At 34.2% G+C, this 25806-nt stretch overlaps 1 protein-coding gene and 1 long non-coding RNA gene across 7 annotated transcripts in view; both read left to right on the forward strand.

The window, feature by feature from the left end:
- Rbp6 (RNA-binding protein 6) overlaps positions 1-25806 on the forward strand; it is a 590474-nt gene that overhangs the window by 33949 nt on the left and 530719 nt on the right. The window lies entirely within an intron of this gene.
- Positions 1-25806, forward strand: part of LOC114937653 (uncharacterized) — a 152520-nt gene that overhangs the window by 14499 nt on the left and 112215 nt on the right. For 3 of the 4 annotated variants that reach the window (XR_003820918.1, XR_003820919.1, XR_014924970.1), the window contains exon 2: positions 18883-18936. This is a non-coding gene — a long non-coding RNA (uncharacterized LOC114937653). Of the gene's footprint in view, positions 1-15445; positions 15623-18882; positions 18937-25806 lie in introns of those variants that run through there. The other variant, XR_003820920.1, reaches the window with a different exon arrangement.

Raw genomic sequence — 25806 nt, forward strand, 5'->3', positions numbered from 1 at the left:
ATGAAACACATATTTGCTACGGGCAAATAACTAGGCGTAGTACATTATAAACTAATACTTTCTCTAAAGGAATGGTATAGAATGATACATGAATTATAATAAGATACATAACGTACATAAACGATATATTTTTCTTCGTATATACATATATATATATATGTATATATTTTTTAAATTCTTATTCTTTATTTTTTTTCTCATACATTTTTTTCTTCTTTTATGATCGTTGAAAATTTGTTCAAGTCATTCTTGGTGAGCCTGCTTTTCATGAAAAATGCTCTACATGCAAAGTGAGGTAGTCGCAGCAGGAACATAAGTCGCGTAAGAAGAAAGCAATTCCGCACCTGAGCTCATAGTGCAAACTCACGAATTAATCGCGATCACCGGCGCAGGCAGAGGTGCACTTACATATTTGATATGTGTAATAAAGGAAGACGTGTCGAAATTACTGCGACTGCACAAAATCAGCTTCCACGAAAGCCACGGAAGCAGTTGTGTAATATCGTCGGGTTTAGATCGTGTTTCTCTGGCTTAGGACAAGATTGTGCGTATAATAACGATGCGAAATAAATTATGTGGGGATTGTATATGAAGATCTTGCAAAATCAGAATGCTTGCAATATCATATTCAAAATGTCATACACTAAAATTTTAATTAACCCTTTTAAAACCGATAATATTAGTACGATATTACGCAGCATACATTAGATAATTTTTACTTTTGAACGTTATATAAATACAGATATAATTGCACGTTCATTATCAGTTGTGCAAATATTAGTATAAAGATGAAATTTATTTTAATTAGCATTATATTGCAATATATATGAAATTAAAGTAAATAAAAGTATCCATATATGTCTATATATCAGTCTACAATAGAGATAAAAAGATAATTCTGCGTATTTTTTTGCCTTATAATTCTCGTTTTGAATGATATGTCAAATTCGTCGAATTCCACGTTTTACTATAGAGAACGTAATATGCCCGAAGGCATATAGAGAATATCCGCTTTCATTGAAATATACGGTAATCCACAAACAAAACCGCACAGATGTTCATAGGATATTTTCTGCCCTACTGTACTACATTGCATTGTTTACATTTATGCATTACATCGTGTAGCGCGCTATATTTATCTGTATATTCATGAAAGTTGCTCGACATACGAAAATTCGTATCGTAACGATGAATGATTTTAAAAGATGGGTTTTTGCAAGCGAAAGCCGTGCATATATATATATATATATATATATATATATATATATTGTTATGCACAGAACGTGTCAGAGAATTCAAAATATAAATTTACATATATACATCTGCATATACATTTATATATAGTACGTTATTTATGCTCTATTTCGTTTAGGTCCATCTATTATATATATAAGTTTGTTTCTCGATAATAATCATGTAACACCACGGCTGTTACTATTTATCAGGATTTATTTGTACGTCTTTCTTTTTTTTTTAATTTTTGCACGAACGCGTACAATATTGCTACTAACATCCGTCGTTGATATCAGCGCGTGGTGAGCGCAAAAATCCGAAAGCGTGACGGCGACGAGACGCGTCACAACGTGTCGCCGAGCGGCCACGTTAACGAAAACTGATGCGGAATGACCGGGCCGTTTCGCTCGGTTCCTCGCGCGCGACACGAGAGGCTCGTATATTTAGAACGCGGGCCTCTTCGCGAAGTCTTGGAGACGTTTCCGCGACCGGAGACAAATCGTCGGCTCGAGTCACATCGACGTTGGCATTTTGAAAGAGAAGAATCGCTGATCGCGACAGCAGTTAGCAGTTGCCCGCCTGTCGGCGTTTCCCCATAAATAAAACGTCTATTTTAAAAACGACGCAGCTCATATTTCAAAAATCCTATTGGAGAATTGATGTATCGTGAGAACGGTAAGACGATGCTTAACTTAAAAGACGCTATCTTTTCATCAAATATTATGAGTCTTTAAATTAAACAACGTGCACGTGCAATTAAAGATTAAGGTTTTATTATTAATATGATCAAAAATACAAATATATATATATATTATTAACTTTTTTATACTCTCAATATAAAATCCAGTATTAAACCAATTACATTTGTTTGTATACATATTATACTAATTTTCTTATAATAAAATTGTATTATTGCGTCTATTTCGATGTGACCTTTCGCAAATCAGAAATTCACGAAATTAAAATTATACATTTGATTTCTATAGACTATTTACGGTCGCCAATAATATGGTCGGGTCGATCCCTACAATGGAGATAGCCGATGGTGTGACTAAAGTTTAATTGACGTCGGGATTTGCATTCGCTCGTTGTTCCGTTCGCGAGCTTACATTGGCGCGCCGATAAAAATTCAGACCGGCCCATTGTATTCAAATTCCTGCGTGGCAACCTCGCCGGCTGGTGTTCTCGTCCTGGTACACTTGTAAAACGAGCGTGTAAAAAGGAGCGCGACGACATCACGGCCGTGATTTCGCGTGCAGGCTTAACCGTTTCGGGGGGTCTAACAATAAGTTCAGTTTTTTTTTTTTTTTTTTTTTTACCTCTCGCAATTCCGCCTTTTCAAACTTTAGTTTGATCGGCTCCATTTTTAATAGCAAAACTTCTGAGCCCCAAGAGCCGGATAATTAGGCGACGACACTGAGTCTTCATTGTTATCATTGTCATTGTTAGTATATCTCTTTGTAGTTTGAAAAATAACACGTGTCCATTCCATTGACATTCTTCCATGAGTCTCGTTAACATCAAGTTTGATATAATATAGGTGTATATACTGATGTGTTTTAATATACATTTTCAATTTTTAGAATGTTGACAATGAATTTAATATTCATCTATACCTATTCTATTGTATATATAATATAAAAACGTACATAAACACGTATGATTTTATTTTTATTATCGCAACGATTTTGTTTAATGAGTAAGCAAAATTTTCAAAGACAGAATTTAGTTTTTTAACAGATTTTATACTGTCATAATATTTGTCAAATAATATTTATAGAGGATATTTCGCACATATATGCGCGTGCTCTTTTCTCGAATAAAAAAAAAAAAAAAAAACTCGGTTATTGTTACCCTTAAAAGTAATACTGTCGTTGATTTCTCTGCCACACATCTGCGTCACAATTTAAACAATGCTTGTATATCCTTCCTCGAAGCTCTCTCAGCTTCGTCACGGATGTCCCGGAGGATCATGTTAGCCCTGACCTTCGATCTCGTTATCTGCGAGAGCAGAATGGGGAAATTGGAGGCGAAGGGTCCCGGAATAAGGCTAGTACTCTTGTTTTGCCGCTCATACAGCCTCCTCCGCGGTATGCGATTTCCGCGGAGGGCTCGAGGGGTCTATCGACGTCGCGGGAGGGCACACCAAGAGAGAGAGAGAGAGAGAGAGAGAGAACGAGGGAAGAGGCTTGGTACGCCAGGGCGGTTGTGTGGATGCGTGGGCTTCGGGTTCGACCCCGAAAGCGAGACGAGGATAGAGGGCACGCGAGAGAGGCAGGGGTTGCGCAGGAAGGCGGCCACGAGCAGAGAGGGAGCGAGAGAGGAGAGGTGCGGAGAAGCGAGAGGGTTGGACGGGTTGGATTCGCCGGCTCGCCGCTATTGATTTTTCCCGTCAGACTCGCGGCCTCTTCGTTCCGCTCTTGGTCCTCGTTCTCCTACTTCCACTCCCGTTCCTCTCTCTCTCTCTCTCTCTCTCTCGTTTCCTCTTTCCCACCACTCGTCGTTCCTTCCATTCTCGCTCACTCGCTCCCTCTTTGTTCTCTTGCTCGTTAATACCCTGCCGCCCTTCGACTCTCGATTTGCGCTCTCTCTTTCTCTTCCTTTTTTCTCTCTTCTTTTTCCATATATTTGCATCCGAAGATTTTTCTTTATTGTTCCTTCTCTCCTCTTTTTTCTTTCCACATTCTACTCCCTTCTTTACTCTCTCCTTTTTTTCTTTCTTTACTCATAGTTCTTAAGAGATTTAATTTTTGTCTCTATCCCTTTTTGCAACACTTTGTTACATTTCTTATCTTCATATTTTATCTTTATTTTTCACTTGTTCATTACTTTTATAGTTTTCACATTTTTCGCGAGTAATTCTTTCCATATCTTGAAACAACTTATATAAGTCCCAGAATACGTAATTATCTCTATTCTGTTCTACTCTCTGTAATCTATTCTCGTCTCTTTATTTCTCTCTCTTCCGCTCCTTTCTCTTCTGTTCTCGTTCTCGAGTACGTTCATTTGACTCCTTCTTATCTCTCATTATCGAAGATTCTTTGCGAGTGTTTATATAATATGAATCTATCTCAATATGAGCGATTAAATATGGGTTGCATACATGCACATAACGAAAGGTCTGATCTAGATTCTTGCATTCGTGAAACAGGTCGTTTCCGGTCGTTCCGCTTTGCATTCGTCATTTTTCAAATGCTGCAGAAACTTAGGAATGATGCCGATCAACAGCGCAGTCACGAACTTACGTTCCTGATTAATTAGCAGAATTTCAGGTCTTTGGATAGGTAGAGAGACAGTTAGGTTAATGAACGGGGCTTTTATTATACTAATTTACCTCGCAGCAGATAGTTATTTTCTTTTTGATACGAGCGAGAAAAAAGTCTTCCCAGCAAATTGTTTTCTTATTAACTTCAAAGTCTTTATTAGAAGAGATAGTTATTAAAATATTTTTGCAATACTTTATAAAGCTCGATAAGCACGTGGAAGTTCTAGATTTGACGTTACACTACAATGAATTGCCATGACAATTCTCATTTAGACTCGTGATATATATATATAGTTCTATATATATAGTAGTAAATTGCGATTAATGACGTTAATTCTGTTTTAAGCGTGATATATATATATATATATATATATATATATATATATATATATATATCATTTAACAAGCGATATAACGTTAGTTACGCTATCTTGAATAAGTTATTGCAAGAAGTCTCTTTTAAAAAGAACAATCTAGAAGAGCTTAAAACAGAATTAACGTCATTAATCGCAATTGAAGCTATTCTTCCCTTGTACGTATTTGATGGCTTTTATCTGCTATACATTTTACGAACGTGCTCTTCGAGATTGTCCGGGCATTCTGCCGTCTTGCAACAATGTTTTCTTATACGGTAGTTATACCAATCGTGCGTATTTCCATATCTCGATCGGGAGTGCTCTCGTAAAAGTTTTCACGATCTCCGTAAAACGGCCCTATCAGTATCTCCAGCGCTATCTGCGATCTAGTTTCAGAACCGATTAAACTATATCAATTTTGTATCGGCTACTTCCTCTTCGATCGAAGACGGAAATTGCGTTCGTGCAGCTCAGTGAGATTGATAATCCTTAACTCTTTCCGACCTAGTAATTTCAAATGGATTTACATCTGTTATGTTTAAAATATGCTGATTGCCCATAAAATGTTCATTCTCTTCTTTAAAAAAGATAAAGCGTTGCGAATGTGTGTACTTTCAAGTCGATAATAGAAAGATATGCTTTGATTATTTATATATATATATATATATATATATTTATTTATTTTTCAACACTGATATATAAAACATACGTGTAATGTATGTGGAAATATTTACATCTGTTTATATATATATATATATATATATTTATTTATTTTTCAACACTGATATATAAAACATACGTGTAATGTATGTGGAAATATTTACATCTGTTATGTTTAAAATATGCTGATTGTCCATAAAATGTTCATTCTCTTCTTTAAAAAAGATAAAGCGTTGCGAATGTGTGTACTTTCAAGTCGATAATAGAAAGATATGCTTTGATTATTTATATATATATATATATTTATTTATTTTTCAACACTGATATATAAAACATACGTGTAATGTATGTGGAAATATTTACATCTGTTACGTTTAAAATATGCTGATTGCCCATAAAATGTTCATTTTCTTTTTTAAAAAGATAAAACGTTGCGAATGTGTGTACTTTCAAGTCGATAATAGAAAGATATGCTTTGATTATATATATATATATATATATATATGTATTTATTTTTCAACACTGATATATAAAACATACGTGTAATTTATGTGGAAATATTTTGAGGAGTTCTCATATGTACAACCGTGTAAAATGTGTGCGCACGATTGAAATACGACGAATAAAATTTCAACGCGCGAAATTTATGCATGATATAATTTTCGCGCTTTTATAATTTTTAGTAGATAATTTTATAATACATAATATTATTAATATCAGAGAATTATTTATATCAAAGTATATCAATACGAAAGCAATGTCAATATTTCTATTAAAACATACTTCATAAACATAAATTATTTCATTCTCGTAAAAGCGTGAAAAAGAGAATATAATAGTCTTTATAAAACGTAGCGCGTTTGATGAATTTTGAAGATATTGGTGAGTTTTAATGCCAGATACGTTCTGCAGTGTTTAAAGGGTCATTCTCGAACGACATTTTGTTCATTTCGTTTACAAGTTCGTGGCTTGCGCTAGGTCAGAGCGTCATCATCAGAGTTTATCACCTTCGACCTATCTGCGGGCTAATCGTATCGGGTCTAGACCGTTTATCGGCTTCCTTAGCCTTCCTCGACGGAGAGGGAGTGGGAGAGAGAAAGGAAGAGAGGGAAAGAGAGAGAGAGAGAGAGAGAAAGATAGAGATAGAGACGGAAAACAAGATGCAGAGGAGAGCCTGCGAAATTCACTCTCCGTCTGCCTTCGTTACCTCGTAAAACAGAGTGACAGGTTTGGCCTGTGTCGTGCTTGTGTTCACATAAATTCAATCAATCTTATGATCCGAGTACTTCCATCTCGCGTGATAATACTTTTCAAAAAAGCTTCTTTTGAAAAAAAAAAAAAAAAAAAAAAAACATTTATTCTTCAGAAAAGAGCTTTTCGAGGAGAGAGAAACAATTTTCTTATTCAGAAAAAGATCATTATGTTTTATCATAAAACATTTTTATATAATATTCGATTATATAATATGCAAGAAAATGATTATATACATATATTACGATGCTGACAAAGTAATAATTTTTGTTATATTTTTCTGTGAAAATGTTATATATAAAATACAGGGCATCCTTTGTTGCAGAAATATTGCCTAAAATATTTTTTGAGTATGCCTATATCAATATCTCGATGAAGTGACATTTAGGAAATTGAAAATCGATTTTGTTACACAAAATGTTATAGAAGTCCAACAAATCTTTGAAAAAAAATTTTTCTATAGAGAATTAATACTAACTGTTTAATCTTGTTTTTTTTTCTGTATGTAAATAAAAAATAACACTTGGGAGATATAAAACTCAAAATAAGAACGCTTCTATGAATATAAATTACTAACCGCTGAATGTGTCCACCGTTGCGACATTTTCCTCCTAGATTCGGAGGAGTACCATGTTGCCTATACTGTTCATGACTATGCTTCGGGAGTAATTTCCATGAGCCCGCGTACGAGAGCGTTCTCATACATAAACAATTTGCGTTTCCCGCTCGAAAAAGCGAAAAAAAAGATCTATCGTAAAAGCGAGTCTTTCGACGGCGATGATTATGGATCTGGGACGGTATGCATGCGAATAGGGAACATAATCTTGTTACTCGACCGGAGATGCATAAAGATACGACGTGATTAATTACGTAGGCGCCTTTTACGAGGCGAGTAATGCGCGCCAAATATTTTCATACTACAGTGATCCGTCAATTGCATCTAATAAGTGGGTTCTAATAATAAACAGATTCTATCGCGTTGTGTGGAATTTTTTAATAAAATATTAGCAGAATAAAAAGATGTTATTTTATGCTAATTTCGCGATCAGAGAGTGGCTCTCAAAATATTTAAAAGTTAAATATTTTATTTTTATTAATTTTATGATCGTATATAGGTGTAGAATATTATTTTCGTCACATCTTTCAATTTTGACATAAATGTCTTATTCATCTTTATCATTCATATGAGAGTCTGCGTGTGATGAAACATGTTATTTCCACGCTTTTTATGAATTGTACATTGATGTATTTCTTTATTACGAAACGTTGTAGATATTAATCTTACATCGTAAGCAATTATTCTTTGATAGATGCACGAATATGCTTAAGATATAATTTAACATTTATTTCAAACTAAATTGTTTCTATTTTTAACATTCTTGAAAATTTATAGAATATAATTAAATCATTGCAATTCAAATTATTGCATTGATTTTGCATTTCAAACATTTGAATTATTTATGTACTATGAAATATATATCTTATGTTACATTTTATTAAAATATGTTGATGATATATTAACTTGATTTCGTACAAACGGTTAAATCGATATATCACACAATTTTTTTTACAAGTGTTAATTTTTTCATTTTTATTTTATTTTCAAAATATTCTTTTTCAAGCTAAATTTTTTTATATCTTCTTGATCTACGTAACGAGCAAATTACATGCGTGATTTGGAAATGATCTCCGATTTTTTCGCATGAATATCTCGGTAATGAGAGAGTGGGATGGGGTCCTTTTCTTCTCTTTTCTTCTCGGTTTCGTTCGCTTATTTTCTACATCTCACCGCGGACGAAACCACGGAGACGACGAATCTCGGTTGCGCAGCAACCGCGTTTCCTTACGAGGTGGATAAGCGGACTCTTCCGGAAAAGAGAAATTGGAAACGGATGTATATGTATACATACACACACACATATATATGTGTGTATATGTTTCCACGCGAAATTGCGCGAAACTCGCGAAGACGAGATTGGGATGGAACAACTTTAAACTGCATTCCAGTGATCTGCTTGATTGAATAGCAAATTGGTAGACGGTATAACGTACACTTGCGGCCGCTTGTTTCCGAGGAGAATACGAAAGCAGCGCCGAGTAATCGCCATGCTGCACGTTGCGATCGATCTTTTCCATCTCACGAAACGATTTGGAGATGGAAAACGCGTAAACTTGGCTTATTTCATTCGCAGCATAAGTGTTGAACGGATCGTTTAATCTTAATGTTTGCTACTTATAAAAATGCAAATTTTTCGGGAAATTGAAAAATCGGATAAAATTTTCAAAACTTAAATTTTTTTTATTTTATCACACATACACACTTTTTTCTTCTTTTATCTAATTCATCTTAATTTAAAAACATTTATAATTTTTTTATTTAAATAAAGTTTAAACAATCAGTGTATTAAATTATTTATTTGTAAATAAGAAAGATTAATATGTAATTTGTAAATAATATTAATTTGTAAATAAGAAAGATTAATATGAAGATAATAAATTTGTGTAAAATTTTGCATTATTACGAAGACGATTTTTTAAATCATATATCGTTACTTGGGTTTTGATTATAAATAAAGAATAAGACGTGAAACAACGTACATATACACATATGCACACAAGAAAACACAAGAAAGACGAATCGCCTTGTTCGAATCGCGGCAGCGTTAACAGTCTGAGAATAAAGTTTCCTTTTGCGACGTTTGCCAAATCTAGTTCGCGTCGTGCGTGGGTCGTGAGAAATGCGAACGATGACAGTAAGCGGAATTCGAAGGAGCTGCAGCCGAAGATGGACGATGCTCTGCGAAGGGCAGAGAGATACGAGGAGGGTGCCAATATACATGGTGTGCAGAAAACGATTCTCATGTCTAGGGAATTTTTTTTCGGAATTTTATTTATGCCAGTGATTCTTGATAATAATTCTGTAATAATTATTGATTTTATCACACACGTACACTATGAACGATTAAATCATTTAACTTATTTTATGATTTCAATTATTACATTCGATATTAATACTTACTGAAAATCGGCATAAAAATAGGCTCTGCTATACTTTTATCGTTTTTTAACTCTTCTAATAAAAGGACGAAAAATTGTATGGTAAAATCAATCCTTGAATAATCGAACATTTTGGATGGATGTTTATTTCCCTTAATATTACTGAAGTATATTAGGTACTAATTTCGTCAAATTTTGTTTCTGTTAGAAACAGGATTATTTTTCGTACACTCTATATAAGATGCGAGATTCAGCGAGAATAAGGTAAACAAAGTGGAATATAGGGATAGGAAGGCTGCGGCTGATTCACAGAGAGCCCTCGTAAAACCGGTGCACTTCGTCGGGAATTCCGTTGCGTCGTTTTTCCGCGGCTGTTCGGATTCCGCGGGATGCGATTTCTTTTTGACATCATTCTACCCACAGGCATCTACAGGGTGTCTTTCGTGTATACATCTATAAGAATTGATATATCTCTGTATCGAATTTATTTCCCATCTCTTTTGCGACTTTTTAGATTGTTAAAATTTATCTATAAGCAAATAGGTATTGAATTTGAAATCAATTTTTAAAAAGTTGCACTTTTTATAAATTTTATTAAATTTTATAAATCTTATATTTCGAATAAATATGTAGCGCTGCTGCCAGATTTTTCTACATATTTGTTATTAGTAATTAATGTTCTAATAAGAAGTAAGAGTTGAATTAAAAACAGTTAAACTATTATAATTGAACATCTCTTTTTGCTTTTACATATATCAGTGTAGTATATATATATATTTTATATAACTACCATACATATTTTTTAAAATTATTATTGAATTTCAATTTCTTAATCTTCGAGAAATCATTCTCAAATCATTCTCAAGAAGATCATTCAATCACAAGAAGTAGATATTTCTTCGTATTTAATTTTTTAAGATAATAGTGAGAAGAAAACTGCGAGTATTAAGTTAAAAAAAGAACAAATTTAGGATATTAATTTTTCATAACCACACAATTAACATTATTGTATTTTAATAATTATTTATGATTATTTATGATTATTTGATGTGTATATTCAGCATAATATGTGCATACATGTCATATTTATATGTATATGAATAAGTAAATTGTATAGTAACAATGGGAATAATGATATTTTCTATTTGGTGTTTTTAAATTTCAATAAAATGACGTGGAAAGAAACAAAATAGAATATATATAACTTTTTCATGTTCTTTTTTTATGAAAAACTGGGACAAACTAAGACAAATTTCAAAGTGCGCGAGTACATTCGAAGATAACTGAAGAAAAAAGAAAAAAGTATATGTTCTTGGAAATAAAGACATCTGGCCAACTTATTTTATCGGAAATTTCTTAAAGAGCAAGTGGACGTTGCAATCTGATATTAAATATGTATTAGTTATTAAAGAAAGATCGCCTTTATATAGTCGTGCACATTTTTCTTGTCGTTATGTACGTTCTATCGATAATCTTATACGAGTTAAAATTAATTTGATAATCGTCGCCGTTGTCCTCGCGAGTTGACGGAAAGATCGACATTGAATCCTCACATATAACCAGTTAGTTTAGGACAAAAGACAGCCGCGAGGAAATATTTTCATTAATTACGTCGCGACGATTGCGTCGTCATTTTTATTTCGAGCTTCATTCAGCATTCACCGACGTTTTCATTTTTGTCCGTTTCGATTGTGACGTATCTGCCGCTAGTAATTTTTTTTATCCGCATACAAAAAACGCGCCATCGATCCCGATTGGGAACCTGTTACCGCGTCAATGACGCTTTCACGAAGCTCTGCACGTGCATGTCCTCTTCTGTAATCGCGTTCATTTGTCGGTTTAGTCCTTTAAAATCAATCGAAATATATGAATATATTTTGTGATATGCGTATATAATAGCTATATAAATATGCATATTATTATGTATCATATTTATAAAGATGATATAATATGTAACACAGTAAATATTATATTTAAATGAAATCATAATATACTAACTTATTATTCGAACAATGTTTCGAAAATATTAATTCGATATTACGCACTCACATTTGTGTTTCATTAAAATTTATGATGTTTTAAAAACCGATCCATTTTAAAACAAATGATTACAATAAGGTTTCTCCGTTGCGTGTATATTTGCGTTGTATCGCTTTATTGAATATTTCTCGATACGCCACTGCAATGTTTATATACTTATTTGAGATGACCCGGGCTCATTTTCGCGCATTGCACCGAATGATTTATAACAGCCCGCCGATTCGTAACGTTATTAACTCGCATGATTGATTTCCGGCGCTGGAATGGCAGGCGTGATTATACTGGCCGAAGAACGCGCGCGGATAATCACTCTTGTCAGATCCATTAAGGGATTAAAACCCCTACGAAGCCGATCCGCGTAACAGATTCCTCATCGTCGCTCGAGGAGGTCATGCAATCTGTTGGAGATTTTTTTAAGTCATTATGATAAATCGATGTTTCGAACGTAGAACGCACGACCAATGTCGTTCCACATATAAGTTGAAGAAATAAAATATCATATAGAAAAAAGTATCTGAAGAAGAAGGTAGTAGAAAAGAAATCAAAAAGTATGACGGTGGTGATGTAGAGAATATATTACAAGATTAGACAATTAACATTAAAAGATTATATTATAATTAAATTTTTTGGAATCCGTAAACGATCCGTAATAAGATTCTTACTTTGAAGTTTCAAGATCAAACTGATTTTATTAGCATTCCACTTTAATATTAAAAATATAAAGTAAGGAAATTTTGAAAATAATTGATGCAAATTATATAAATGAAATATTTATTTTGTACGTTTATGCGAGTTTACGATTATAGACATTGGTCAAAGCATAAATAGATGGCAAAGATGTTTTTCTTCGCAAATTATTTTAAATAGATCTTCAAAAATATTTTTTTAAAGATGCAAAAGAACAAGAATTTACTTTAAATCGGTACGATTTAAATGGATGAAATTTGCAACTCGATTATCGAGATATTTTTTTCGATGTCAGCAGTTCAGATTTCCCATTTCGAATGGAAGAAGTTTCGTTCGACTTGGCAAGATCACCTTATTTAAACTCATCTCACCTAATATTTTCAAGTTCTCGATCTCTCTATGATATTTAGACGGCAATAGACAGAAGGGGAATGAAGAGAGTTAAAAACAGAGAGAAATAGAGAGAAAATGAAAACAGAGGCGCACGTTCCTTTCTTTCCCACGCTCGAGAATCGTTATGAGTCGTATAGGTATAAACTAGCAGTTCGATCAGACGTGATGGTGATATACCGAACGATATTGCGAGAGGATAGCTCGAGTATAGGAGAGTATCGATATGGAATACATCTCCATCCTCTCTTTCTCTCTGTACCCACGTTCCTCGTCCTTTCGCTCTTTTTTTTTCCTCCCTTTCCACTATCGCAATTCGCCGCTCTTCCTTTTACCACTTCGGAACTCGCGGGATGCTCGAGAGGGAGGGGGTCAACGATCCCGATGGGGATTTTCAGGGATCTGCCGACTGAAACCACCGACGGGACTCGTCACGACTCAATTCCAATTGCTGGGGCGATATAAAAAAAGTAAAAAGAGTAAAAGGGAGAGGGAATGGCACTTCGCGCGGGAATCCGAACGTGTGCTACTCACTTTCGATTCGCATTCTGGAACGTATGGATCCCGAAGCGTATTATTTGTACATTGGAAATGCAAAAGCGTTGTAGACATTAAAAAAGACAGTCTTGGATAAATTGATAAGAGAGGAGCGTCATACACACACACACACATCGACATTTATTTTATATATTATAATATATAAAATGTTTATTATGTGTAACACTTCTCTCTCTCTCTTTATTCGCGCATAAACTTGTCTTTTAAAAATATAACTGCGGATGTACGCATTCTAAGACTTTTGCGAATACTCTTATATTCCATAAATAATACTTTGCGACTGCAGCATCACTGAGACATGACCATTTCCGCGAAATAAATCAGACCTGAGTCTTCACGAGGCGAGCCCAACGCGACCTCATCGTTCCGTTCTATTCCGTAGTCGATGTTCCGGAAAATGTAAAGAAATTCACGCTAGAATTTCCGCCTGGGGAATCTTTTGACCTCTTGCGCGACAAAATTCAACGAGAAATGATTTTCGGAAGTGTCGTGGGTTGTGTAAAAATAATTGAGTCGGCGGGAGAGAGCGCGCGTACTCCCTTTCGTGCTGTTATAAAATGTTTTAACTACCTTCGGCGAGATCAACGAACATTGCGCACGTTGCTAGTCTGCGCGCAATTTGTTTGCGGAGTGGTGTTGAAAAAAAACGCACGCTCGACGTGGGAGTCCAGTATTGAAGTTTTTAAAGAGGAAGCACCGAATTTAATTGCCGAACGAAAAATGTTTTGATTATGTTGTATTGCATACGAGATTATTTTCTTTATTATTTTCGATTATATATAAATATTTTATTCACCATTTATTTTCAGCTATATCGCGATTTAATATAAAAATGTTTTTAAATTTTTATCGAGACGAATATCGTAAAAGTAGAAAAAATTAAAGCAAATTTCTTTTTATTTATTATCATATCTTTTGTATCGATTGTATCATATTACAATCAGATCATATCCGAATTATATTTAAATTTATAATTCAAATATAATATGGTTATTATTTATAACACATAGCTATTTATATCTATTAAAAAATCTATGATTAAAGAAGCGTGATGACAATTATGTTTGATTATAGATGTATTAACAGTAGTCATTATTCGAAATTTTTTAATTTTGTAGTTGCTGTTTTACAATTATTTTCTCTTAATTTGGTAAAGATACAATATATTTTTTTTTAAGATATACAGGCGAATTTCGGTATACGAAGATTGAAAATTTATTTTTTTGTCCCAAGTGACTCGAAGTGATCGAATCGGACTTGGCTACATCGCAGTCACATTTAAATCTAATACTCCAAAAGATCGAGTATATATCTCGCATATCCCTGATACCCTCATTCTTCCAACGAAAGCTAGAATCGATAGCGTTTACCCAAGTAATCCTGCACGACGTTTATTCAATTTGATCGCAAGTACGGTGGCGCGACGTGTGCGTTACGTCGGACGATCCAATTAATAGTTCAATTAAATAAACCGATAATTGCCTGAAAATGGAATATAGCCGCTGAATATTGGATCTTCCGGTTTCTCATATTCATTATTCTCCATCCTCGACAGTATTCGCGGAGATTGCAGACACTCTCATGCACACAGGCATATGTATATAAGCGCATATGCATAGTCCTATACGTTTGCACATATACATATTAAAGTCTCTCTTACTTTCCAATGCCTGAGCTATAAACAATGCATCGATAGTTTATCGACGTTATCATCCTACAGCGATTATTAAATTTTTATTACGATGCACAAAGAAATTTTATATGCATGTGTCCTGCAGTGAATCCAACTTTCGGAGCATAAATAGACAAAATGTCATATTTTATTTAATTCAAACGGAATTTGAAATGGAAATTACGGTTCGATTATAATGCGGTATTAAAGTAAGACTTGTCGTCGCGCGAATTTTTGGAAGGAAAATTCCGAGATAAATTTTACGCAGAGATGAAACGCGCGACGAATTTGGCGAACACCCAGTATAAGCGACGCTCTAATGCGCATATCCTCGCATGGCCGTGCGTCAAAACGCGGACGGAAGACGCTGTGTAATGTGTGTGTCGAGGCAATATTACGTGTATTAGTCATTGCAAACAGGGACCGTGCCGTCTACGTCGGACGTGCGCACGCAAGCACACGACACACGACAACGACGGGGAAACACGCGTGCACGCGATATGTATACACGACGTAAGTACGTGCGATTACGTAAGCTTGAGTCATGACGCATTCTCGGCGTCTGCCCCGCGGTTCTTTAACTCGCGAGATATTTACCAGACAAACGATTCCTTTCGGAAGTGGCGTGAAATCAAGCCGAAAAGAAAAACTTTATTATAGTCTTTGTAAAACCAATTTCTATTCGATTCTCTGAGAAACAATTCCCGATTTCCGTGCATTTGACTAGGGCTTTTGAATTAAAATAGAAAATAATGAAAGTGAAGTACACTAAAGATTTTTTTCTATTTGGTTAGAAAAAATCAGACATACATGTCCCGTGTTAAATGTATAAAAATATAATTTTGAGATCATCATTCTTTTAATGTTAACATGTATGAAGTTAAAGAGAAGTATATCTATTAAGAATTTTTTGTTAAAAAAATGCAATTAGATACATATATATATGATGATATTATTGTGCTTCAATATATACTCTGAAGATTTTAATCTGTCGATTTTCTTCCGCGATAATATTATCGGATACGACCGTTTATCATAATTCTTAATTTCCGACGTTCATGTCTCGCGACGGTACGTGCTTTCCCTAAAGGACCTCTTCTATTCTTCAAAAAGAGGGACAAACTTCGCTTCCACGCGCTATCGCACCAGCTAGCGTTTTGTAAACGCCGGCTGAGCGACTTTAAACTTTTATCTCGCTGCAATTTTCCGGCCGCATCGCGGCGTAAAAGGCGGCTTCGAGCAAAACGGCGCTTTGCCGACGAGCGCAAAAAGTCTCTGCAAAAAGGAAGGAGAGTGCGGAAGAGAACGCAGTGCGTTTACAAGATTACGTTGCGGTACTCGGGAGGGATGGGGGCAGAGGGAGAAGAAAAACTGTTCGGTCGTGAAAGTTAACATCTTCCGGAGTTAAACGAGCCACCGCGAAGTCGCGGATTTACGCGACTCATTCTTAATAATCGCCTTGAATAAACCAAAACGAATGTATTCGAAAATATTTGTTTATCGCGTTAGAAGTAGGCACATATACGATGCGTTCCGCATACATTCGTGAAGTAGGATAGAACGAGAACCATATAAGAGCTTCGCTATGTACGAACTATATATAGTATTATATAGTCACATGCACACAATGATTTTAGCCGATAGCTAATGGATTCTTCTTCATCAGAAAGAGTTTCTTGTCGATTGTTGGTTTTTTCACACAACTACCTTTTAACATAACTTGAAATACGTTTAAATATATATATTTTACAATTTTTTAATAATTCTTTGAGAATTCTTAAAAATCTATTAATACATAAATGCTAATTGAATTTGAATGAAAAAATGTTTCAGCTATTTTTACAATAAAAGCTTAATACACGGAACTATTTAAAAATTTCAAATATTTATAATATGATTGATGTCCTGACATTTTTGATGCGATATTACAAATTCTATAGTGAGATTATAAATTAAAAGGATTGAGTTGAGAGAATCATAAACATCCAATATACATACATATATTCTTTCACAAATGAGATGAAACCTTCTGACAGTCTTATGAGTCGTTCAAAGAACGCAGTTTACATGTTTTACCTTGGATGATTTTACTACGGTGATCATATCAAAGTAAATTTGATTGGACGCCATGTTCATAACTTTCGTTTACACTCTTAATGTTAAATTTACTAAAGTTTTTTTAATAATGACAAGTTATCTATTTATAATTAAAATATATATTGAGAAGTCTCTCGCTTTTTAGATGTAGATATCTTATTCAATAGCTCGAAAAAAATTGTTATGTCTATGACATTTTACTTAAAGTTTAGACTATTTTGAAAGATTATTTTGTTTTAATAAAATTTTGGCTTTTTATGATTGAAAGAAATATAGAGATAAGAATATATTTAATTTGTACAAACAGGAAGCTAAATATTTTTCTGAGCTTTTCTTTATTTAACATTATTTTTGAATATTAATATAAAATATTTGTTCCATTACACTAAGATATTTCGAGTGCGACGAGAATTTATTTAAACTTAATTGTTCCTTTAAAAAAATGCGCGAAAAAGTGATACAACTTGCGCCTCTGTTCTTCTCATTTTTTATAAAAATATGTCTTTAAAAATGATCTTGTTCATCTAAAGTCAATTTTGTCGAAGCATTGTTTGTATTTCGCGGAGCCAAGAGTCATTTATGTTGCGAGGGAGGAAAAGAGAGAAGATACTGTAGAGTAGGAGGTAGAGAGAAGAGTAGGGGGTGAAAATATATACGGAGGTTTGAAGCGGCGCGCTTTTGCTTCTCCAGTCACGTGTTCGCCCACACTCATTCATTTGTTCGGTCGCAGAGGCGCTCAACCTGCAACGCGGATCCCGGACCGACCACCCACTTCGTATGCGTTGAACGCGCGAGCTTCGTATATGGGTCGTGGTATTGTGAACATAAGCGCTCCTTCTCTCTCTCTCTCTCTCTTTCTCTTCTTCTCTTTCTCTCAAACGTAACAGCGGCTCCCAGCCGACATCTGTCAAAGTGGTCACATTATCTCGTTACTGTCTGCAAAAATCTATACGTTATATAATTATGCTGTCAAATTGCATTCATGACCTCGCCGTAATATTTTAAATTTGTAGAAGTTTAAGTAATAATTTTTTTTAATTTTAACATCGATCTATTCTGCTTTTGTTCACAACGATAACAAGATACTGTATAATTATAATGTGTATTAATAGAAGAAGATTATATAATATACACTATGAGTCGTATTTAATTCAATTCTGCAAAATAACGAATTTGATATTTTTCTTTCTTTATTTTCCTTTCTTCTTTTATTCAATAATTCTTTTTTGTTTCCTTTTCCTATGATGGAAATTGCTTAATATTGTGTTTTCGCAGTATGAAAAAAGTGAAGATTATTCTATTAAATAAACTAAATTAACTAAAATGTAAAAAAATGCGTAATAATACTATATGTAGTATCGCAATTACTAAAATAACTGATATATAGAGTTTATCGAAATCTTTATACTAAACATGATGGAGCAAAGTAACTATTTTCAACGGATAACGAGATATTCTGACCACTCTTTGAAGAATGCATAACGCTGATGAATCAGATGAGTCGGCTCATTGAGTATAAACAATGACTGAGTGAAGATTAAATTGCTGCGTAGCATGAAAGCGCAGAATGATTCAAGACGATCCGACATTCCTAACAATCAAGAAATTAAGACAGATCAAATGAATTCTAGTTGTGCTTCATCATGCTAACCTGTGTTCTTTTCTTTCTGTTGCAGGTGAGTGATCATTTTCATAAATGATTGGGAAGTCAAGAAAGCACTGTAACTTCGGTGAGTTTTTTTTCAATCTTTTTATTTGAAATGTAACATTGCAATTTAACCGATATTAAAGAAGTATAGATGTAAGAGAAAAGCTAAGTATTCTTAGCTATTTATAAGAGACAAAAAGAGGGAAATAATTCTTGCGAGATATGAAAAAGTAGACAGGAGATCTTAAATCTGTGCTGTTTAATTTAAGATTATCTTACGCTGTTTCGGGCAATATACTGAAGGGACGGAAAAGAAAAGAAATAATTGACCGACATGTAATTTAAGCCGATGGAAATGTCAAGTCTTAAATGTTAGCTGTTAGCCAATCAAAATTTAAATCCACTGACACGCGAGATTTGCATTTCTATGACATTATTCTCGAAGACGCGAATATCGCGGATAACATTGTCAAAATGACATTTATCCAATCACAATAAATTTAACCTTCTCAATTATTGAATATAAGTAGATGCAACAAAACTTGAACTAGTTAAAATTTTCTATATTTTATAGATAAATTTAGTGTAATTACAATTAGTCGAACTAGCAGTGTCACGTATAAAAACAAATTGAAGATTATTCAAGGAATTAAATATCGGTACAAGTAAAGTGATGTCTTTAATCTCGTGAAAATAAAAGTATTAGAATGATATAACAAAAATATAAAAATGAGCTAAAATAAATACGAAGCCGTTTAAGAACAATTTCGATGTTAGATAAATTATATAATGTATATACAGTAAAAAAAAAAAAAAGAAAAGAAGCATATTGAGAAATAGGTCTTTAACCTCTGCACGTGCGCACAGCAAAGATACTGCTGTAGATTTCCGCCGGCGATTGTCAGCGCTGCCCTTAAACCAGCGTCGCGGGTTGAAACTCGTGTAACGCGAGACGACTCATAATCAAAGTTAAATGGGGCAAAAATCGTTTCGCGGGAAACATGATAAAGCCGCCGTCATAATTCGCAGTCCGATATGTACCGTACTTATTTGCCGTGTAAGAGGCGTGATTTCGACGTCGGTTACGACAGGGAGAGATCTTCACTAGACGCTGAAGCGAAGGATAAAGATATAAAGGGAAAAAGAGAAAATAAGGAAAGCGCGGAAGAGAGATGAGAGAAGAAATTCTCTTCTCCAAAGGACAGAGATTCCTCTGGAGACCCTCGATGGGAAGAAGTCCGTTGTTCTTTCGAATCACCCTCGACTTTCGTTCGAAGACGATAATGGAGTCCCCCAATTTATCGTATCGGAAGCCACGCGATCGGCAGCACGTTGCGTGTATCATTATTTACACGGTCATTCGCGAACGAGGATCCTCCCAGATCAAGTCCTTTTCACGGTCGTCTCCCCCATGAGGGATATTATAGTGTTTGAAAGTTTGGTGTCTTTCTCTCGCTCTCTTTACACGATATCTAATCTTTAAACATCTAATATTTACGCAAAATATGGGAAAACATTTTTTGATAATTTTGCATAACAGAGAAAGAATCGTCGGCGCATTAATAATTTTTGAACGATCAGAAAAATTGATCTTTAAGAATTTAAATCATAATTATATGTATAATTTTTATAAAATTTCGCAATTGTGTTTTCAATTAAATCCCAAGAAAATTAAATTTTGTTAATATCAAAAGAATATATAAAGTGTAGCATGTCCAGTAGCAAAACTTTCGTGATATGAAATTCATCATTTTAACGCACATGTATCTCTCTGCACCGCCTATCTTTGTGATGCAAAACCCAAGTTCACATGGTGGAACTTGCATCTGTATCGTGAGTTATATTTCAATGTCTCGTTCCGGACAGGAGAAACACGATGCTCGCGTCGCAACTTAAAATCTCGTGTGAAATCATGTTTCAACTATCGCCATATCACGAAACTGTTTTATGAGAGGTCGGGTTTCTGGTTTACAGGATACATGGTTTTTGCTCGAAGCGAGAAACCTCGAAATACAATTAATGCGTACACGCGTATAAGCGCATGTTACACTGTGTTATCAAAATATATCTTGTATCGTAAAAAAATAATTGTGTTATAATTACGGTGACCATCCGCCCTTTATTTCAGACAGTCCTTTTTTCAACTAGCTGTCTTTTAGATTTATTTTTTTTTCAAACTTAATTTTGCCCCGTATTTTTTATTTGGCGTTTTAAATGTCATATTAACGTGCGAATTTTGACGGAAACAATTGGTCAATGTAATTTCCTCTAAGAACGACATTAGTTATTTGTAATGAATTTCAAATTAAAAGAATATGTGATAAACCACAGTTATTTTTTTGGTTTCCAATCTTTAGACGAGTTTGAATTTCGAATATAGAAAAGGTAACTTTGGTCGCAAACTGATTTGGAAACATATTGAAATAATTTTCAAATTTGTCCTTTATTTTCTTTGAAAAAATGGTCACCGTAGTCGTAATGAGAAAAATATCATTCCTTGGTGATACAATTTATGATAGAGGATTTAAAAATCATTAAATTTCAAATTAACGAATTGAGTGAAATGAAAATTAATGATTAATAATGATTATAAATAACAGATATACACATTATGTCTAAATATTTGATATCCATCTGAATGCTTTTGAATTTCAATATACATTGCGTGTGATGCGCATTACATATTTTATTCCAAAGATTAAAACCGGTACAATTTATCAGATATCAGATTTCGGTGTAGCCACACGAAAATGATCTCCATAATTATTCGGGACAATGGAAACGCGCGACAATTGGGAGAAACGACGCGTATACAAGAAGAAAAAATATACATATATTTTTTTTGTTATATAGTATATCGAAAATCGAACGCATATTGAAATCGTGCAATTTTCTCTGCTTCATAGCAATATGCGTGGCCATCGTATATAGATAGATATGCTTTCGTGTACCGATGATGGTCACGCGCGAAGCGCATCACGGACAGTGCACACGACGCGCCCACGTGCACGCGCGTGCACGCCTACGGGCGCGCGCAGCGGCACGGCGATTGCGTGCATATCTGATCACATGGAACGGCAGCATGCATCCAAATGCATTTCGTCAGTCTTCCTTGTCGCCGGCCTGTCTGAATTGACCCTCTGATGCGCTTTGAATTTCGAGATGTTCGTGTATACATTCTTATTGCACGTGACAAATTTTCGACGCATCATTTCCACATTTTACTTTAAACTCTTCTATCAAAGATTCACATATAAAATTTATTGCATAGACGCTACTATAAATTATGATATATAATTGTTTAATTGGTCGGAAACGATACACATGAGATTATTAAGTCATTAAAGCTTCTTAATTTTGTGAAATTATTTTTTTTGGAAACGAGTTTGTTTCAATCAAATTCGCTAACAGAATTTAATGGGTTAAAACGGGGGAAACGAATAAATTTAGACAAATATTTTTTGACATATGGATATATACGCGCACGATTCTTTATTTACATGCATACTGATATATAATGAAACTAAACATCTCTTACAAACTAAATTTTTCTCTAATTATTACGATGATTATTACAACATTACATTACACCATATTTAATTACTCCAGCTTTTAGAGTCGACGTTTCATTATTTTAATCCTTAGATAAAATTAAAGAGATCTAAATCAAAAGACGCACACAGATTTCATATAGAAATAAAATCAGTATGATATCGCGAAACAAAGAGTTATCAGTAATCAACAAAGCAGCCCACGTGTATGCGCGTTGCTCCTTGACTGGAAAACAAACGCGAGGGGCACATCGAGAACGCGGCTTGGATGCATCACGTTGACCTCGGGGGGAAACGTGATGCACTCGGTAGCCATTATAGCGCGATGAACCGCGGAGCTGCTACGGGGAATACTACTAAATAACTCGTTACAGCGGCGAATCAAAGGAATGCGCGGGTGTTTTCGCAATGATCATCCGCCCGATCTTGCCCAGTCACTGTGTTTCCTTCGGCGAATTAGTCTTCGTCAGAATGCAGCGGAGCAAATATGAGAATTGCCCTTCGTTCATGAAACCTTTTCCCACGCAATTCACTTTCAGATCTTTATATACGTTGCCCACTTCTTTTCTTCAAATTGAAATCTATAGATTAGAATTATTTTGCTATATCATATTGCATATAAACAGAGGATGCAGATTTTATTAGTCGCGAGAAACATACGCGTTAGATTATTATAGGTTGCTGCATATGAAATGTGTCAATATTATATCAATAATTTTCGAAATTTTCTCGAGAGCTCGTTGATGTAAAATCGATATTTAATTTCGAGAAAATTAATGTATTTTATTGAAATAATATGTGTTATATTCTTTGCATTTTGCCAATCAGAAATTAATTGTATAATCCTATTTCGATAAAATCCGGGAAAATTTCCGAGCTAAAGCGAATTAATTTCTTTTACGGAGAAACCCATGTTACTCTCGCAGAAATTGCACGTTTTGAATTATTTTATAAATATAAGAAATTATATTTTTATATATCTGCGCATATTTTCTCCAATAAAAGAAAACATAAAGCGGAGAATTAAGTAAAAAATTAGAAAATTGCCAAAAACATTTTTCATAATTTGTTATTTTTTCTTGATATGCATTCTTTTTGTTGTTAATTAAAACAATTTTTAATCTACAATTTCAAAGATATTTTGTTAAGTATTATAAGTATCTTCCGAAATTATAAAGCAAGTCTGATATTTTCATCGAATGAAGCATATATATTGTCTTTATATACATAAATTTTAATAACGATTTGAGAACGGATTAAAAGCAAAGTACAAGCATCGACAATGATGCGTCACAACGAGATTGATAAATTAACTTAATAGCTCGAGTTACGAAACCATTCGAATACGATTTCGACGTTAAAGTAAAGAATAGCGAGCATATATGCATATTCAAGTACATATCTTATTCAGAAAGCATCGTAACTTGTCGCGAAATGTCCATTAAATTATAGTCGCCGCAGATGTTGGATTATAATTATCATTCGAATAACGACTGTATTCCCACCACATTCGTAGGAAATCGTGATTTTAAATAATTAGATCGAGTTATTATAACGATAAATATCGCGCCTACCTAGCGCTTAAAGTTCATCGCACGACCTTTTAAAATGTTATTTTATCATGAATTTAAAGTGCGCTTATACATGTATATATATGCACATGCATATATGAGCGTGCTCTGCCATTGATATAAAATTCAGAAATTACAAATAAGTAGCGCGTAATAGAATCTAAATGAATATATCGCAATATGTGCTATTACAATATGTACAGAAAATACCTCCCCCCATTAGTCTGTCAGTTGATTTAACACCCTTACGTAATCCAGGTAGTATCTAGCGTTATGTAGCATTGTAATTGACATTATCGATCCGATACCTGTTCAATTCAGCTGCCGTTTTGTCGTTTACGTTTCCGCGAATTTGCTGCATTTGTTCGATGGGATTCGCGCGACGGCATTTACGAATCAGAGCTTCGCAAAGCAAATTCTCCGTAAATCAGCGTTTGCGTGGCTGATCGACCGCGCGTGCAAACGTATCGCGGTGCGCGCGTTGGAATTGTTTTCAGCGACAATAACATCCTCGATTATTTATTCACCGCTGGAAAATGAATCGGCGTAATCCGTCGAATTTTATCTTTCCGGACGAGCAGCGAGATTAAATCGCTCTTTTCGTCGCCGCTATTCGCTATTGTTCAACATACTGACGACCGCGCGCTACATATGATAATCGATAGTATACGCTCTGTATGATTAATATTCTGTGATTAATATTCATCCCTTGTTAAATGTATATAATCGTGATATTATATCTCTGACAACAGTTCCGGAAAAAAATACGATTTTGAGTTGACGATTGAAAGAAGCAATTAATTTCGAACATTTGGAAAAATTATTATCATTAATTATTGCTAATATATATTAATTATATAATTCGATAATAGTACGATATTACAAAATTTGCTACGATATTACAATCGTAGTGATATTTATTGTGATAATATTTTTGATAATATTTTTGTACGTGACATTTCTTATATGGAAATATGTATAATCGCATTGCTTTTTTTTCCGCGACAGAGCTGAACATTGCGAAGGAAGGGCCGTATTGCGATCGATGCATGGCAATTACACGGTACACGGTTCTTGTAATAATTTCCATTTTTGAGCGGATAATCCATATTCGATAACCACGCGAGTTCCAATCCGTTCCGATATCGTAATGCTGATCGCTTCTCGCTTGAGGTGGTATCGATCCGGCAGGTACCAACTCGTTTCTTGGAACTATACGCTGCTATACTCGACAAATTCCAATAAGAGAAGCTAGATATAACTTGACACACATAATTGTGTTGTAAAACATAATTTTTAAAAAAATTTACAGTCTATTAAAATCAATAATAGCGATAATCAATAACAATCAAGACAATATATCTCAAACGTAAATAGAATGCCTTCAAAAAGATCTGTTAAACATTTTGTTTTTGAGATAATGTACAGCACATTTTTATCTCTGAGATTGTATCTTCAAAATCATAATTTTTATCTTTGCTTTTAGTGTTGTGTGCATAAAGACTATTTGTAGAATTTTATTAAGCTTATCTTAATTAATTAACAGTAAAAAATATTTTTATTTATTTTTTCATATTGTCAAAAAATCAAATTAGATTTTACAGCATATTATTTTTACTAATTGTGCTCTTTTCTGTCATTGCAGGGTAGACAGATTTCGAGACATAATTAAATCATGTTATTTCTCTTTTCCTCTATCCTTTTTTTTGTTTTCTGCTGTGACTATAGAAATATTTATCCGAGAACATTTGCTCCTCTTATCTTCGCAGTTAATTCTTATCGGTAAGCGAGGACTCGCGGCTCACAGAATGACATAAAGCGCTAAAGCGA

Source organism: Nylanderia fulva, unplaced genomic scaffold, assembly GCF_048542155.1.
Source record: "Nylanderia fulva isolate GAGA-0341 unplaced genomic scaffold, ASM4854215v1 Scaffold28, whole genome shotgun sequence".
Lineage (NCBI taxonomy): Eukaryota > Metazoa > Arthropoda > Insecta > Hymenoptera > Formicidae > Nylanderia > Nylanderia fulva.